We start from the raw sequence: 16094 nt of genomic DNA, 5'->3' as shown, positions 1-16094 counted from the left end.
TGGGAAGGTGTGTAGTGTCTATTTATAAGATGCAGTAACTGCTGGTTTGCTAGTAATTTTTTCTGTATTGGGTTAAGCAATATAGGAGAAGGGCACAAGAAACAACTTCTTTTGTTGTAAATTTACTCTGTAGCTTCTTTTGGTCCTGGGAGGGGCTGTTACGATAAAGTCTGATATATTTTCACATCTGCCTATGAAGAATGTAGGATTTATCTTTCAAATGAAATTTGCTTTGCACTGCCAGCAGGTTTTTTTGAGTAGCTGTTTTTGTGAAATATAACCTCAGAATTTGTATTGGCTTAACACTTAAAATGTAGCCAGGGGATGATGGAATATTCATCTTTATTGTATTTGTTTCTCCCGTAATGAGACATTACTGTCTGTCGTAAAGGAAGCGGTCCCGAGCCCAGGGAGCATGCCCAGTTATTTTCTGCTTGCTCCATTAGCTCATGTGCAGACCTCCTGATTTTTTATGTGCATGTGCTTTTCTACTTGTTTAATCCTGCCAACTGATCTTTTGGTTGGAAATCCATTTCTATAATGCTGGGTATTACACAAATTTGTGGATGCTCTTAATGCAGATAACGTGGGCGTGAGGCTGGTTTGCACAATCAGGCTGTGCCAACTTTCTGTGTGACTGATGGAAAGCAGAGAGCTTTACACTGCAGCTCACTGAAGGCATAAAATGCACGCAGTAAAGAAAAATAAAGTTTAAGGAACAACTACAGTGCTGTAAACGTCACTTGGATTTTGATTTACAAAGTCCAAGTACAGCACAAATTGTATGGCTCACTGTGCCCTATGGAAATGTCTTTGTATTCCATTTTTGAAAAATTTCCATAACTACTAATCAAGGGATCGTAGCAGAGAGCCCTTCTGTAAATAGCTTTTTGATCACCACTGCTGTTTACTCTGTACAGCATGGTAGTGGAAGCTCCTCATTCATGGGAATATTCTTAATGAATCATAGCACGGATGCAGGTGGTGGAACTTTGCAGCCCCAGATTTTGGGGGTTTGCTGTGTGCGTGATGCTTTGGGGACCAGAGCTGGGATGGGTGAGAGGCATCTTCTCTCTGGGAGCGCTGCGTGTGATTTGCAGTATTTGCGTAGCCGTTTCCAGTAGAACTGAGCACATCCCTGCCTGTTGTACTGTTCTGGTTGTTTTAATCTGTTGAACTTATCCATGGCACTTTGCCTGGTGGAGAGCGGTGGGAATGTTGTCAGCAGTGGCAGAGAAGGATGCCAGGCTGCTTTTTTTTTTTTTTTTTTTTTTTTTTTAATTATTTGTAGTGAAGCTGTATGAAGTCCATTCAGGGCCTCATGTCAAGGGTTTAAGTAGCTCTCAGTCATGCTCATGCCCTTTGTTTAAGCAATGGGGCAGGCAACCTGCTCAAAGTTTAGTGTGAGTTTATATGCTTGTGTTAACTTCTGACTTAACTATCCAGTTTTATTAAAAAGAAAAGGAACGAAAACATTCTGGCACACTTTGATATCTACAGCATTTGGAAACTCTTCAGGTTCTCTCTCTCTTCTCCCTCCTGATTCCTTCCCAAGAATAGTTGCAACACTTTTCTTTTTTAGGACTTTGCCTTAGTAATTACATCTGTGAAGATCTGCTGGGGTGGGTTATCCCACAAGCAGGATTATGCCCTTAAATGGAAAATAAGCTGCTGCAACAGCCAGAGTTTGGGAAAAAATATTATTGTGGGAAAATGAAGTTGCTGGATGTATTATTCCTTGCCGTAGTGCTGCACAGTCAGGAAATGCTTGTTAGGATAGAGAGGAAATGCTCGTGTCTTCTAAATGCTTGTTGCATTCTCTTTTTAATTGTTGTTAAAGTAGGAAAACATACCTCTAATAAAATACCAGCTAATATACCCTCTGTAAAGTGGATGGGAGGTGTGAGAAAACATTTGAGGGAGATGGGGAGGCCAGTCTTGCTTTATGAATTCTTTAATTTACTTGCTGGCTTATGCTTCCTCCCTTTTCCCCCCAAGCCGGTGGTGGTGCAGCTCCTCTCCAGGCTGTTTGGCCAGTTCCTCAGCCCCGCTGCTTCTCGGCCAATGATTTGGGCTAAATAATCCAATTAAGCTTTGCAGCTTATATAACTCTCTTGGCTTGAAGCAGCACCCAGACTGACAAGGATACAAAACACATCTGGAAATAGTGTACTAAACATACTACCGTGGCCAGAGCCAAAACAATTTGGACAAATTTACTCATACGCACAAGATGTCCTTTGAACAGCAAGACGTGTGCATACGGTCTCCTTGCTGAAGAAGTTGAAGTTAGAAAATGCTCCTATCCATAAATCATTGCCCTGGCTGGGAAACTTCACTGGCTTTTCTCCTCTCCCTTTGCCTTTGGAAGATCATCTGGCTCTCCCTCTTCAGCTCTGGAGAATCAGCCAGTCCCCGTAGTACATAAACTTACATGTTATTTATAATCAGTGTATTTCGGAGGTGGGAAAGACCTCCAGCATCATTTAGACTGATTTCTTATCTGATACCCATCATAGGAGTTGTTTTTTATTTAGATTGAAATGTAACTTCGTGTACAACTGGAACATAGCTCCAAAGAAACAGTCAGGCTTTTTTTTTCTGATAATTCATTATAACTCTGGTAATTTATGCTAATAGTTAATCACACTTACATCAGCTTGAGGGTTGGGGAGAAGGAAGAGCTCAGCAATTCTGTATTTCAAGTAGTGAGCCCAGCACAAGCTTAGGAAAAAAAACAGTGCACGTTTTAACACTCTCAGATGTCTGTTCTCCTGTTGATATCCATTACTCTCAGTACGGAAGTTATGGGCATTAGCAGCAGAATGAATTTCCCTTCATGTGCAGTGATATGCTCTTATAGCTTCATTTTATAGTCTACTGTCTGATGTTAAAGTAAAGAATTTATTTGTCTTTGCAGGTGTGCAAGGCTGGTTTAGCACTCGCATCCTGCCCATTCCTGGGTGCTTGTGTGGCTGCCTGCCTGACACCTTCCCAATCTGTGCCGAGGAAGGGGCGTAGAAATGCCACCCCCTGAAATGTGATATGCCGCACACACACAGAGCTGCCAGGCTTCTTCTCGGGAAAGCATATCCAGGGAATTAGCTACAGTCAACGTGCACTGTCTGGGTTGCAAATGAGCGGTGCCAGAGCTGCAGGGGTGCCGGAGGTGGTTTGGCAGAGGGAGAGGGGGATGTCGCTGGGGCGCAGTGATGCCAAAGCAGCGGTCGGTGTCATTCTGACCCCACTCTGGCTTTCATAATGGTTTGATCACTTCTGGGTGGTGCCTGAGGATATGCACCCAGGCAAAACCCATAGTGCTGGGGACGTGGTGCAGGGTGCTGGGCAGCTCTGCTTGGGGCTGCCCTGGCCTGCACCAGTGTAGGGCTAATAAATGCTTGCCTCACTCTGAGAGCGTCCAGGATCCCTTCAGTGTATTTTCACTGGCAGGGCTCGCTCTGGTTTGTTATGGAAAACTTAAGATATTTCTTCAAGTGTACTGATTTATAAGGCTGTCAGAATGCCCCTGCTCTTACCAAGCCTTGGACATGGTCATGGGAGTCTTCAAGGAGTATCTTCATAATCATAAATACTTACATACAAAGTCATGATCTTATTGTTTATGCATTTTGTTTTTTTCTATAGTCATAAAACTAAATAATGAGTTCCGCAAAATGGGCTGTGCATTTTGAACCACTCCTCTGAGCCCATGATAGTGTTAGAGCTCACCCATCCACATTGCTCCTTTTCACACATGGGTTTACTGGAGATTATGGCACAGCTCTGCCTCCACTTCTTCCACATTGTTAATGTATGTGACAGACTGACTGTCCTCTTTTGATGTTTTATCCCAAAGAAGAAGAAAATTGGCTTAGATTTTTTGCAGCAACGCACAGCGGTGATCCTGGGTAACAAAGCTGATCTATGCCCAGGAAGCTTTGGGAAGCTGGGTACAAGGGTAAGTTATTAACAGGAGACTCACCCAGGGTGATTTGCTTTATGGATGTCTCACAAAGGCACTCCAAAGGATTAACTGATTGCTAAACGTTTCTTCATGTGCTCAAATGACAGCTTTTAGTATTCCAAGAGTGCTGAGCAGCTTGGGTGGCTGGTGAGAGACCACTTCCAAAGCAATGTTCAGATGCATCGAGGGTACCTAAAGCACCCGAGTACAGAAGTGGCCTCCCCGAGCGCTACAGTCCAACAGTAAACCTCTTTGTACAGAGGGAACAGGGGCTTGAATTGAGCTCTGAATACTTGTGCTGCAAGTTTTAAGGGCAGTTTCCATCAGGTTGAGTCACACTGCTTGTTTTCCCCATGCCGTGCTGAGCCCCGCTCCCCCACAGTGGGATTTTCCCTGGGTTTTGACCTGCTGGCACCCCTGGGACAGCCAGACTGCAGGGAGCAGTGGGGTCAGGCACTGCGCTCTCTCACTCCCACCGGTATAGTTTGCTGTGATTTTGTGCAATTTAACTCCTTCGGTATGAGCTGGGGCTTTGCTCAGCTGTGCTTGGGGTTCATCTTGTGCAAAAGCCCTCTCCCTCCTGTGCCTTTGCTGAGCAGCCATGGCCCCTCCGGAGCTCTCTGCTCTCTTTTGTTTTCCCCTCACACCTTCCTGAGTTTAAAAATGTTTGAGCATCTCAGCAAACCGTCCTGTCCCAGTACAAAACTGACTGATCGATTGATTTCCTCCTGAGGAGCGGCTGAGGACAGTGGGGTGCTGCCGGGGGAGCCATGGCTGGGTGCTGCAGCGCTTTGCTCTGCGGACAGCCCGATTCAACCTCGTCCTGCACATGCTCCTGTGCGGACATACGGCTGCGCTGGTGCTTTCTGGGCTGCATAAAATGCAACTGTTGAGTCGTGGAAAACTCTCTCTGTGGGCTCTGACACTGTTTGCAGCTCATGGGTTCCAGTGGGGAGACGGGGGCTCTTCTCCCTTCAGCAGGGAACCCGTCCATCTTGCATTCTTGCAGCACCTAAACATGTCAGATTGAATCTTTCTGTATCATTTCCCTCTGGTTTCAAAGTCTGGAAAACTGAGCCACAGCAGCCCACACAGCAATTAGCGTTACCTTATATATGCCACCAGTAAAGGTAATGGTGTGTGAAATACTGAAAACCCAAATGCATTTAAATAGACATGTTCAAAGGAAATGAGAGGTGTGAACTGTGCATCTCCGCTTACAGGGAGCATGAAATGTCCTCTGCCAGGACTAAACAGCACTTTAGGAGTAGTCATGAAATTAAGCATAGCTGTCATGGTATTGTGGTCCCAGGCTATGGGAAGCATACCTATTTTTGGAGGTGGATAAGCAGCATACTGTAAGTCTTGGTGCAGTCTTCAAGCCATTAAGTAAACCTGACATTGCAAGAAAGCGAAACTTCTAGGGATGTGGTTTCACAAGCCATTTAAACTGCTCTCCATTTGGGCTGTTGTCCAAAAGGGCATCCTGGTTCCACATGCTTCCTTTGCACTGCTGGCTCAGTCAGCGGGATGGTCTGGCCAAAAATTAAGCCTGCAACGAGGGTGCTTAATTTTCCAGCGGGATCAGCCCATGGATACAGTGGACCATGGGGCTGCATGGGTGTTGGTGCCGTCCAAAGAGGCACAACGCAGGGAGCACCCTGCCCCTTTCAGCACTCCTGGCGTGAGATCCCCAAAAGCCACTCGTGACACCCTGCCCAGAGCTTGGCATGGCGGCGTGGGAGATGCCAGTAACATTTCAGAGCAGCAGCTTGTTGAGAAGCTTTTGGGCATTATTTAATAAGCAACCAAAGGTCTTAGTAGGACACCCATGTAGTTAGCATCCTCCTCCTCCCCCAGCTGTTTATTTTCTACCCTTGAAATGCCCTGCAACTCCCACATTGTGCTGTGCCATCGCCAGCATCTGTGTTGCCTCGCAGCAGGGACGATCTGCTGGAATAACGCTGCTGCTGCTGCTGCTGGCACGGGGCTGGCAGGCAGCTCAGCAGCTGAACCGTTGTGGGATGTGGAACCAAGGCCTCCCAGCTCTCGGTTAGTCCCTGCATTTTCAGATAGGGAAAAGTTAAATTACTGCAGGTTGCTATTGCTGGCAAGTCAAGAACTCCGTCTTGTTTGTACTTCCAGCGATGTGCTTTCTGCAATAGGAAGAAATAAAAAGGTTTTTTGCACTCCAAATCAGGCTGGTGTGGTTTTGTGAGAAGGCATATCGGCATTATTTGGTAACCCTTTCTCATGTTTTCTTGAGTGCTGAATAAGAAAAGGGAGAAGTGGGTCTTCCTACTATCTTAGCAGTATATTTTTTTCCCAGGAATTATCCTAGCATATAAAATGAAACAAGAGCCTTCAGATAGCATCAACACTTATAGTTGGTCTAAGTGTGCTATTTAGTGGCAATGTCTTGTTTTTTCTCTGGAGAGAAGAAAATGTACCCCATTAAGTGCTCATGTTACAAGCCCGTACCCTGGGGGATAAATATTTCAAATATTAATGCTGAGTAATTTTTGAAAGGTTCTGTATGCATTTTATTTTAAGCATTCTGCAAATTACTTAAGACTACTAAAACAAAATGCAGTTCAGATCAGCTCATCCCATGATCAGTATGTGGTGATTTAAAAATCTGCTTCTACCCACCAGAACAGTTGTGCATCCGATCGGGCATTGGTACAATAGGGAAATTGTAATCTGTTTGCTGCTGCGGATCTGTAGGTAGACAAGATGTACAATTTACATAGACAGTGGAGTGAAGGGAGCGCTCTAAATATCCTTTCACTCTAATACAGTTGCATGCATTGCAAATGAGTTACTCTTTTGGAAAAAGAAGTCAAACCTGACCTGCATTGAAGTTCTCAGCTATTAACATCAGTGGAGCCAGGGACACCAGCCAGAACTTCTGTGATTTCCTTGATATCCCTCTGACTTAGTACCTCGCTCTAACTTTTCCATATGTGTTCTCTGATTTATAACACAGCAATACTTTATTTTGCTGCTGTAGAATTCTTTCATATGCTCAGCTGTGCCAAAAGCTTCATATGTTATTGATTAAACAGATTCCCTCTGTTCCAGGATTTTGACTGTTCTGAATCTGGTGGTAACTTCAGTGGAATGACGAGTGCAATGGTCGATCGTACAAGGGGGTGCGGAAATACAATGTGCTGGCACTTATTGCTACTAATCAATAAGCTGTCCTTCAATTTGCAAAGTGGAACTGCTTTTTCCACCCACCCCTGCTGCATCTCTCCCGAGATGGGCTGAGCTCGTCCATCAGCTGCAAAGTGCCAGTAACTCGTGGTCATTTGTGGGGGGAATGAAGATGATGTTGGACTTTAGTAATGTTGGGAGGAGGATTAACAAGAATTTTTTGATTCCTTCACAGGCAATTAGTGACGGCTGCTGCTAGAGAAAGGGCGTGATGATTAACACAGTGACCTTTGCAAAGATCCAAGAAGGCTTCCCTCCTTAGAGGGATTCTGATGGACTTGCGAGCCACTAGCACTAGGCACAGAGGGGGATGCGTGGGTGCTTTGGGGTTTGGCAGAACACGGTCTCTGTTTCACTATTAACATAATTAAGTTCTAACAAAGAGGGGGCTCCTGTTAGACTGTGAAGCATTTGCTCTGCTTCAGGATTTTCTGCTTCTTTAAAGCCCCAGGATTGGGCCTTGCCAGCACCCATGGGAACGCGGTCCTGCACGCTCCAGACATCAGCTGTTTCTTTGGGATTGTTTCAGTTTATGAGATTTTGCTCATTAGCTTTGGTACTTGTTATGACAACAAGGCAAAAGGGAAAGAAATCTAGTCTGGAAGTTTGCAAGTGGTGAGAGCCAAGCAAATCTGATTTGGGTTTCTACTGCATGTGATGGTTTGCGATCCAGCGTGAAGCTAACGGCCACAAGTGACAAGCAAAACAACCCATGGCACGGCCAGCACCATGACCGATGTGCCTGGACCTCGACAATATGTGACGAAGCTGCAGCAGGTTCCTATAAGTGCATTTTCAATACAGGAGAGCAACACACTTTCTGCTGCAAGTCTGTTCCTGCTGCCCTTAAGTGCGTCCGAGAGCGTTTGCCCTGCTCCTGCCATGGAAGGAGGGTGCGTTAGGCAAATGTATCTTCTTTTAAACCGCACAGGTTTGCTTTGTCAGGGCTGACCACGTGTGCAAGCTCCCAGCCTTTCCCATTCCCCTTTTTCCCCTTTTCTTTACACCCCTTGCCCAGGTTTGCGTGTGTAAAGTCCTCACTAAAAATCCTGTAGAGCTGCAATTATTTTGAGGTTTAATGACCTATGATTTCTGTAATGTTTTATTTTATTCACTTTCAGCATGTTTTTATCCCCCAATCAAATAGAGAGTATTAGAAAACCCACCAAGAACAAAGTCTTCACTTTCTATTTGAGAGAAAAATGCTTTGAAAACTGTATTCTTGCTACACAGGTAAATAATTAGATTGCTAATGAATTAGCTTTGTTTTGAAGAAGAAAGCTGCAGTGGTTCTAATTAAATTGTGAAGAAAAGCACAGAAAGTTGGAGTTTTCCTCCCAAGAAACAGGGGAAAAAGGGGACTGCCAACCCAGACGAGGCCAGGGACCACCAGCAGGCTGATGATTTACCCACCCTGGTCTCAGCCCCATCTCATGGAGCCTCTATGCTTGCAGCACCTTCCAGCTCTTCAGTTTTGTTTAAATTCCTCTTTTCAGTGTTTTTCCATGGCAGTGACTTCAGAGAAATAATATACTTTCTCTGTGCAACACATTTCCTTTTATCAGTTTCAAATTAATATTTGAATTGAATGGTCACTCCTGTATTTTGAGACAAGGCAAACGGAAGTCTGTGATATATTTTCATTATATCACTCTATGCTTTTCATCATGAACCCTATTATTATGCCCATCCTAAAATGAATAATCTCTTTCTTTTTTTTTTTTTTTTTTTCTTTTCTCACAGAGCTGGGTTTTTTTTTCAGGCCTTTGATCATTCTCATCACCCTCTTCTAAAGCCCCTTTTAAGTCTGTAATAATACTCTTTTCCAGATGAGGTGAAAACTATTCTGGGATTAGGCAGCATCATTTTAATAATGTTATAATCTTCATAGTATTATTCCCGATCCCATTCACTAAGCAGAAGAACATCTTGTTTGCCTCCCTTTCTATCCCTGTTTGCTTTTTTTTCTGGATTGCTGCTGCCTGCAGAGCAGCATCAAGACACCCTGATGGTCTGGTCTCCTTCCTAGTTAATATTGTTAATTAAGAACCATGTGAAAAATACCTTGATTCCCCTCTGATTAATTTGCATCTATCAGCTTTGCTGTTAATTTGCCATTCTGTTGCCTTTTCTCCTGGTCATTTGCTTCTTTTCTGGCTTTGACAAACTTATCTCCGTGTCAGCTCTCTATTTGGCTGCTTCACAAATTCATCCCCTTCTCCAGATCCTCGCTAAATCTATTAGACGGGGGGGTTTAATAGCAATCCGTATGGCTTCCTCTTAATAGTTAACCTTTTGCTACAATGAAAATTCACTATTTAATTGTGTCTTCTTTCTCTTTAGATCAAGGGCAGTATTTGCCCTCTTCCCTTCTCCTTCTTAGCTGCTTTGTAGCAAAATTAATTGCCAGATTTCTCCGTCTCATTAAATCCTTTGAACGGGTTAATAAACCTCCAGGAGAAATCAGAAGGACTAGTTCCTTTTGCAGAACCTGATGGTGGTTTATACCTACTGGGGATTTCCTCGCCCACCGTGCTTTTGTTTGCTGCACAGTAAAACCCAGGGGATTCACAGTGATCTCGGAGCTCTTTGTATCCTTCAGTGTGATTCACCCATGGAGCTGGGCTGCAGAAAGAGATCCCAAACCTGCTCTGCAGGTACCCGAGAGCAGTCTGACGGCTCTGCTGCCGCCTCTGCCCTGATCCAAGACATTTTAGGCATAGGTGATGGGCATTGCTGTTTGTTTTCCTAATTTCTGGGTTTCTACATCCCTGCATCCCTCCTGCAGCAACCTGGGGAGCTTTTTGGGTCTGGGCACAGGCACCCCTGCGACTTGCTCACCACTTTGGAAGGGGAATTGTAATGTTCACAATCCATGTTGTGGTTCAATAGGAAATCTATTCATCCCCATTCCTGGAAACTTGCTACTTAGGACTTTAAAAGAAAGAAGAAAAAAATAGCTTATTTTTGGAATAATCTCTGTGAATGTTGTCGGAACTGGATCTCAAATGCAAACAGTTGCTCCTACTTTGGAATAATAAGGCATGGGGGAGATGTATTTTCTTTTCTCCCTCTGAGGACATATGTGCTGAGACAACATTAAACTCCAGCGAGGAGATGTGCAACAGGAATATGATCAAAACATACTGCTGCAGAAAGAAGAAATAGTGATTTAAGGGCGCCCAGGTTCCCTGGGTAGAGACTGTCAGTGGAGAGGTGCATTGCGTTTCTATCTCATTACATGGAGCTGTTGAAGGTTGAAATGCTGTTAAATATACCACAGGCTCTTACTGAATGACTGTATTAAAAACCACACACACACCAGATTGCAGCCAGTGGAAGCGCCGCCTTTATTTGAGGATCATTTTTTCAGACAGGCTGACTTTTAATAAGACTCTTGTGCCAACTGATATGTTAGAGCAGCGTGACGGTGGTGTAGTGGGATTTCCTTTAAAACCTTTTTTTCTTAAAAAAAAAAAAAAAGTTTAAATACACTTAGAATAAAGAAACTCAAGGTGTATTTTATAAGCAGCATCTAGAAAATGCCTGTTTTGACTCAGTATCCAGGTGGTTTGGGACACAGTGGAGCTGTAAATGGCACATAATGTTTGCTGAATAAAGCATCCATGTTTGCTCTGTGATGATGGCACTGCTGAAATGCTCTTTCTTTCTATGGATATGAATCAGCCCCCAGCAGAGTAGTTGCAACTGCTGGAGCCTTTCAGGAGGTCCATTCTGCCAGATAACATCCACTCCCTGAAATCTGGCCTTGACCGTGTGTAATTTGTTGCTTGGCATATCTTGGTGTCCCAGTGTTAAGACTGGGAACAATGTTGTGGTGGCTCATGGAAGAGGAGATGATATATCTCTCATCTTGTTTATCTTAAAGGAGCACAGTTAGTGTTTCTTTAGATCTGAAGGAAAAGACCTGCTGAATCTTCATCCTGTGCAAGGAAAGTGACTTTTGAGGGTATTTTGGATTCTGAACTATCTTCTCTTTTTCTTTCTGCTTTTAAAACAGTACTTTTGCTGTCACGACTTACCTGTAGCTCCATGTACCCCAGCAGAGTCATTTTCCAGTGTTTTTTGGGGATGCTTTGGGATTTTGTTTATGGTGAGTCTAAAGCTGATCCGTTCCTTTTACAGCCAAACAAGCAAAGGGCAGTATTTTGCTTTTAATGTCGTAAAATGTTTATTGTAGAGTTACTGCCAATCCCTGTGTACAAAGTGTCTAACATCTGTGTGCTATACTAGCCATCAGATTTCCATGTAAATCAGGACTTAACTTTTTTCACATCTCAGGAGCTGAATTTAATTCACTGATGGCGCGGTAACTCCTTATATCCATTCTAATGGTCTGGTGAAATTACGTTAGCAAAATACCTAATGAATGTTGCAATTCAATCAGGGCAATCTAGAGTGTAATGTGTGGAGTGGTGCCAGCATTATATAAATCATTAAACATCAAAATGTAAAAAAAAAAAAAAAAAAAAAAAAAAAAAAATCCCTAATCATCATCTAACTCCAAGAGCTCCTGTAAATAGCTGGGGACAAAGCCAGGCGTGGGCAGTGCAGGCGCCTGGCTGGGACGGGGACGGTGGCAAGCTGGGGTGGGATGGCTCGCCAGCCTGGCTCCTCGTGCTTCACCGGTTGCATTTTTGGATAATATAGATGCTGTAGCGTGGGGAGAGGGTTGTTTGTGTGCTCTGGAGTCACCCCGGGCCCTTGCAAGTCATAGAGGGGGGAACAGTTTTTTATTAAAGGGATGCTTTAAATAAAACAAAGGAGGACAGTCATTGCAGAGAAATTTTCTGTAGGCAGTTTAGTTTTCTGGTCCAACTCATTTGTGTTGTGAAGTGGGGACTGCACTTTTTTTCAGCTCTTTTGGCCCTGAGAACTCTTGCAGCCAATGGGTCAAAAGGTGCAGCTGTGCTCTTGAAGCCAAGATTTTTATAAAGATAAACGGTTTAGAGGTTTGAGGTTGTTTTTTTAGTTTTTAAACAAAGTCTATAGAAAGTCTTCCTAATGAGAAGCAAATCCAGCTAGCAAAGACTTTGCATTTGCTTTTGAAAAGATTGAATTGGAGGGAAATCTCTGGCTTTGGCCATGGGTCTGCTCTGCTGGGAGAGGTTATCTGCGGAGAACAAAACAAAAAGTAATTGGTCCTGAAATACAGACATGTTTAAAATGCACCACAGGCTCCCTGGGAGGTTGGAGTGTGATTTGAAAGACTAATGCAGAATATAGAATTATAACATTTCTGACTATACATATATATATATATGGATGACTGTGTGAGATTTCAAGGAGGGGTTGTATCAATACTGGTCTGATTTTGTGCCCGTCTGCTGGTTTAGGATTAGATTAGGTATTTTGCTTTCACTCAAAATCTGAAAATGGATAAACAGAGTGAGCATGGATGTCCCAGTCGTCGTGTCTTCTAGCAAACATGGTTTGCGCTTATTAGTCACTTAAATAGGAACAAACTCCCATAATTCTCCATCAAGGAGAAATACTTTTTATTAAATGGATGCTGTCTTGGATGGACAGGAACCTTTGGGAATGCTGCAGGAGATGAACTCTGCAGAGTCCGCGTGAGGCTCCTGTGAGCCCCACCATCGTGTGCCCATCCGCTGGGCACCACTGCACCCCGGCAGCCGGGAAGGGAGCCCGTTCACACCACCCCTGCCTGCTCCTTCCCCAGCAGTTTGCGTTGTTACTCGCCAAACCCAGTGCAGGGATCTCAGCTGGAGGCCCCCAGCTAAAAAACCCAAAGCTTGGCAGCGGCGGGCGGGTGCAGCCAGGGCAAGAGAAGGGAGCTGCAGGTCAGCGAACAGTGCTCAGCCAGACACTTCCTACAGCCACTGTCCCTCCACTGCAGGCTGCTCCCCGCTCCAGGTGTGGGGATCCAGGGATGCACCCCCAGATGTGCTCGGGTGAGTGCTGGGATGGACAGATGGCGGCCGGTGCTCGGCTGCGCCCAGCGCTGCCGTGTCTGGGCTGCAGAGAGCCGGCTTGCGTGAAGATGCTCGATGCACGCCTGGAGCTTTGCAGCCAGCCCTTTCCTCAAGACAGGCTCAGGGAAGACCGTTGAGTATAAATACTGGGCATGGCAAGGTGTGAAATGTGCTATTTGCGGGGCACTGGGCACGCACAATGTGTGCTGCAAATACTGCATGTCCCTGTTCAGGAGGTTTTTTTGGTCTCCCAGGTCAGTCCTGCAGACCGTCACCTAACACTGACTGACTTTCTTTATTAAACCAGTGTATTTTAAGCCTGAAGCAATGTGTTATCTTTCAAGAAAAAGCCAAGTCTTTCTTTTAATATAGTTATAGCTAGGAGTTTTTGTCCTGAAGTACTTGAGTCTGGGGATATTTTAAGAGTTCTGTCTTCTACTGGGAGAGAATACAATAAATATGTAGATAGGGAGTGCTGCTTCTTTGAAAGGTAAGTAAAGGGTCTGTGCTGAACTGACACTAGCTGAAAAATTCGTTCAGCCTAATTAACAGCAAATGACTTCTGTGTCCAACCTTGCTTTTAGAGATGGGAGCCAATTTCCCCCCACTGTATTCCCTGCTGCCCTTCATGGCTTTTCAGAGCCCTCCCTGGCTGAGCAGCTGAGGATTTTTGCGAGGATGGCAGATCTGCATCCATGTGTCATTGCAGATCGATGAGTGCAAAATGGCATTACTGGAAATTCATGGGAAACTGTACACCCATCTTGGGCTTTGTCTCGGATTGTTCAAGCTGTCAGCAGAACTGGTCACGATCAATCAGCATTTAAATTTCATGAAATTTTAATTAAAGTATGGAAAGCCTACAAAGACATCATAGGACAAGAGCCCCGGAAACAAATACAATTTCACTTCCAACCATTAGCCAGAAAAGCAGCAAATGGTTGACTGCACATCACCACTGCAGTCTAATGAAAAGTACAGCTCTTGGCTTTGGCGGGCAGGTCATTAGTGACTGAATAATCAGTGACATTTCCCTTCTAAATCTGACACAAATGAAGTGCAGTGCTCTGGAAAAAGCCATTAAGTGCAAATCCTTGCCTTTACTCTGCTTCAGGTATTGCAGAACAGGATCTAATGGCAGCCTTTAGCTATGATTTGGCTTTGATAGTGTCCACGGGATAGTAACCCCCTGGTATGCTGAGAGCCAAATGCTTCCAGTCTCGCACAAGCATGGTTCCTGCCATCATGTCATGCAAAAACAGAAAGTGAGACTTGTTCCTCACTGATGCTTGCAGATGCAGCTGGTAATACAGGTAGGAAAACTTAAAATCTAGAGTACTGGGAAGGTGAAAGGTATATTCTTACATCTGAGAGGTACTAGCAGGTAAAGGTCTAGCTGCTTGTGGCGTCAGTTTAAAGCCTGACATCCTCCTGTGAATTCTCATAGCAGCTCCCAAAGCTGGGTGTTAACCTGTTTTTCTGCAAGTTTTTAAATGTTTTCTTGATGGGAGTGGAAAGCAAGCAGCATTGCACAGGAGGAAAAAGGAAGGACTGGTCTTGTTTATGTCTATCCCTCGACTTTCTCTGAGTAACGTGTTCTCAGATGGACGGAGAAGTCAAATGGGTGTAACTTCCTCTGCTCCCTCCACATATGCCAGTGGCTTTGAAAATGATGCTGAAAGGTTAATAGGAGCCAGACTGCCTTGGGGAGGTCCCTTGTGTTGAAGCAGTGCATCTTTAAGAAGGCTTTTTTGGGGGGGAAGAGACCACATGGCAGAAACTTTTCCTAGGCAAAAGCATTACCGGGAGCTGGACTGGGAAGCAGTGTTGTCTTGGAAACTCTGTGCTTTGGAGCTGGGTATGTCTGATCTTCAAAATTCATTTTTCTTTATGGACTCCAAAATAGAAGTTATCGATGCAGTCAGTGTATCTTTTTTCAATGGCTCTGATTTATATTTAGCCCTGTGTTGGGAAGTTCCAGTGCAGTATTTTTGGTCACCAACTCTTCTGGCTGTGTTTGGGCTAAGGGTCTACTATTCAGTGGCTAAATCTGGTTTGGGTATAGTCCTGTGACTTACAGCCTTACTGAAAACATGAGTGACCACAGATAAAAGTGTGTTTTTAATGAGTAGTTTCATTAATAATGGGGTGAAAAATGGCCTGGGAAAGTCCATTAATGGCTAACCGATACCACTCCCAGCTATTGTATAATTAGTTCTGACTGAAGGCTCTCAATAGTTTTATTGCTTAAAAAGGGCATGGTCATAAGATGTTGTTTCAAAATAAAAAGCTTTATTACCCTATCAAAAGTTTCTTTTTTATATGTTACATTTATGATGCATCCTTAAGGTGTGTATCCAAACACTTGGATTTATATATGACTTGGATTTATATGTGATATTCTTTATCTTGCTGTGTTTCAGAGAGGTTAGATTTCCAAAATCCCTTTTGGCCATTAGAATTTGGGACTCTCTTCTGTAGCTGGAGGAGATGCTGTCCTCACACTTGTCTCAGTGCAGAGCAGCATCTGTCATGCCAGCATCTCACTTTCCATCACCCAGGGTCATCAGGGAGATGCCTTTTGCCACCTGGAGAAGGCCTTTGAGATGCTGTCTGGGGGTTCTCCTGAGTTACCCCCGTGAACGCCCTTTGACATGTGCTCTTAAAACTTTCCGTTGTGTGCCATAAGGAAACCAAAGCAAGGAGCAAGACAATTAAAAATATTGATGTGCCTTTTGTCTGTCATGGCTTTAACAGACCATCACCACCAGTGCTTCCAGTTATTTTTCTCTTGACTCTGGTTCCCCACTGCTCACTCCAGTGGTCACCATTTCATGCACCCAAAGCTCTGCAGCTACAGAGACGTGCAGAATATTGCTCGTAAAATTAATGCCAGCATCTGACTCCCCTTTTCCAAGTATACAGTGATGAAGAACTAACATGCAACTTATTTT

General features: G+C 44.2%; 1 protein-coding gene across 2 annotated transcripts in view; it reads left to right on the top strand.

The window, feature by feature from the left end:
- Positions 1-16094, top strand: part of MGAT4B (alpha-1,3-mannosyl-glycoprotein 4-beta-N-acetylglucosaminyltransferase B) — a 51786-nt gene that overhangs the window by 19381 nt on the left and 16311 nt on the right. The gene's annotated exons all lie outside the window — the stretch shown is intronic.

The sequence above is a fragment of the Tyto alba genome, unplaced genomic scaffold (genome assembly GCF_018691265.1).
Source record: "Tyto alba isolate M040663 unplaced genomic scaffold, T.alba_DEE_v4.0 Super-Scaffold_17, whole genome shotgun sequence".
Taxonomy (NCBI): Eukaryota; Metazoa; Chordata; class Aves; order Strigiformes; family Tytonidae; genus Tyto; species Tyto alba.
Note: the sequence above shows the minus strand (reverse complement) of the source record. Positions and strands in the feature narration are given on the sequence as shown.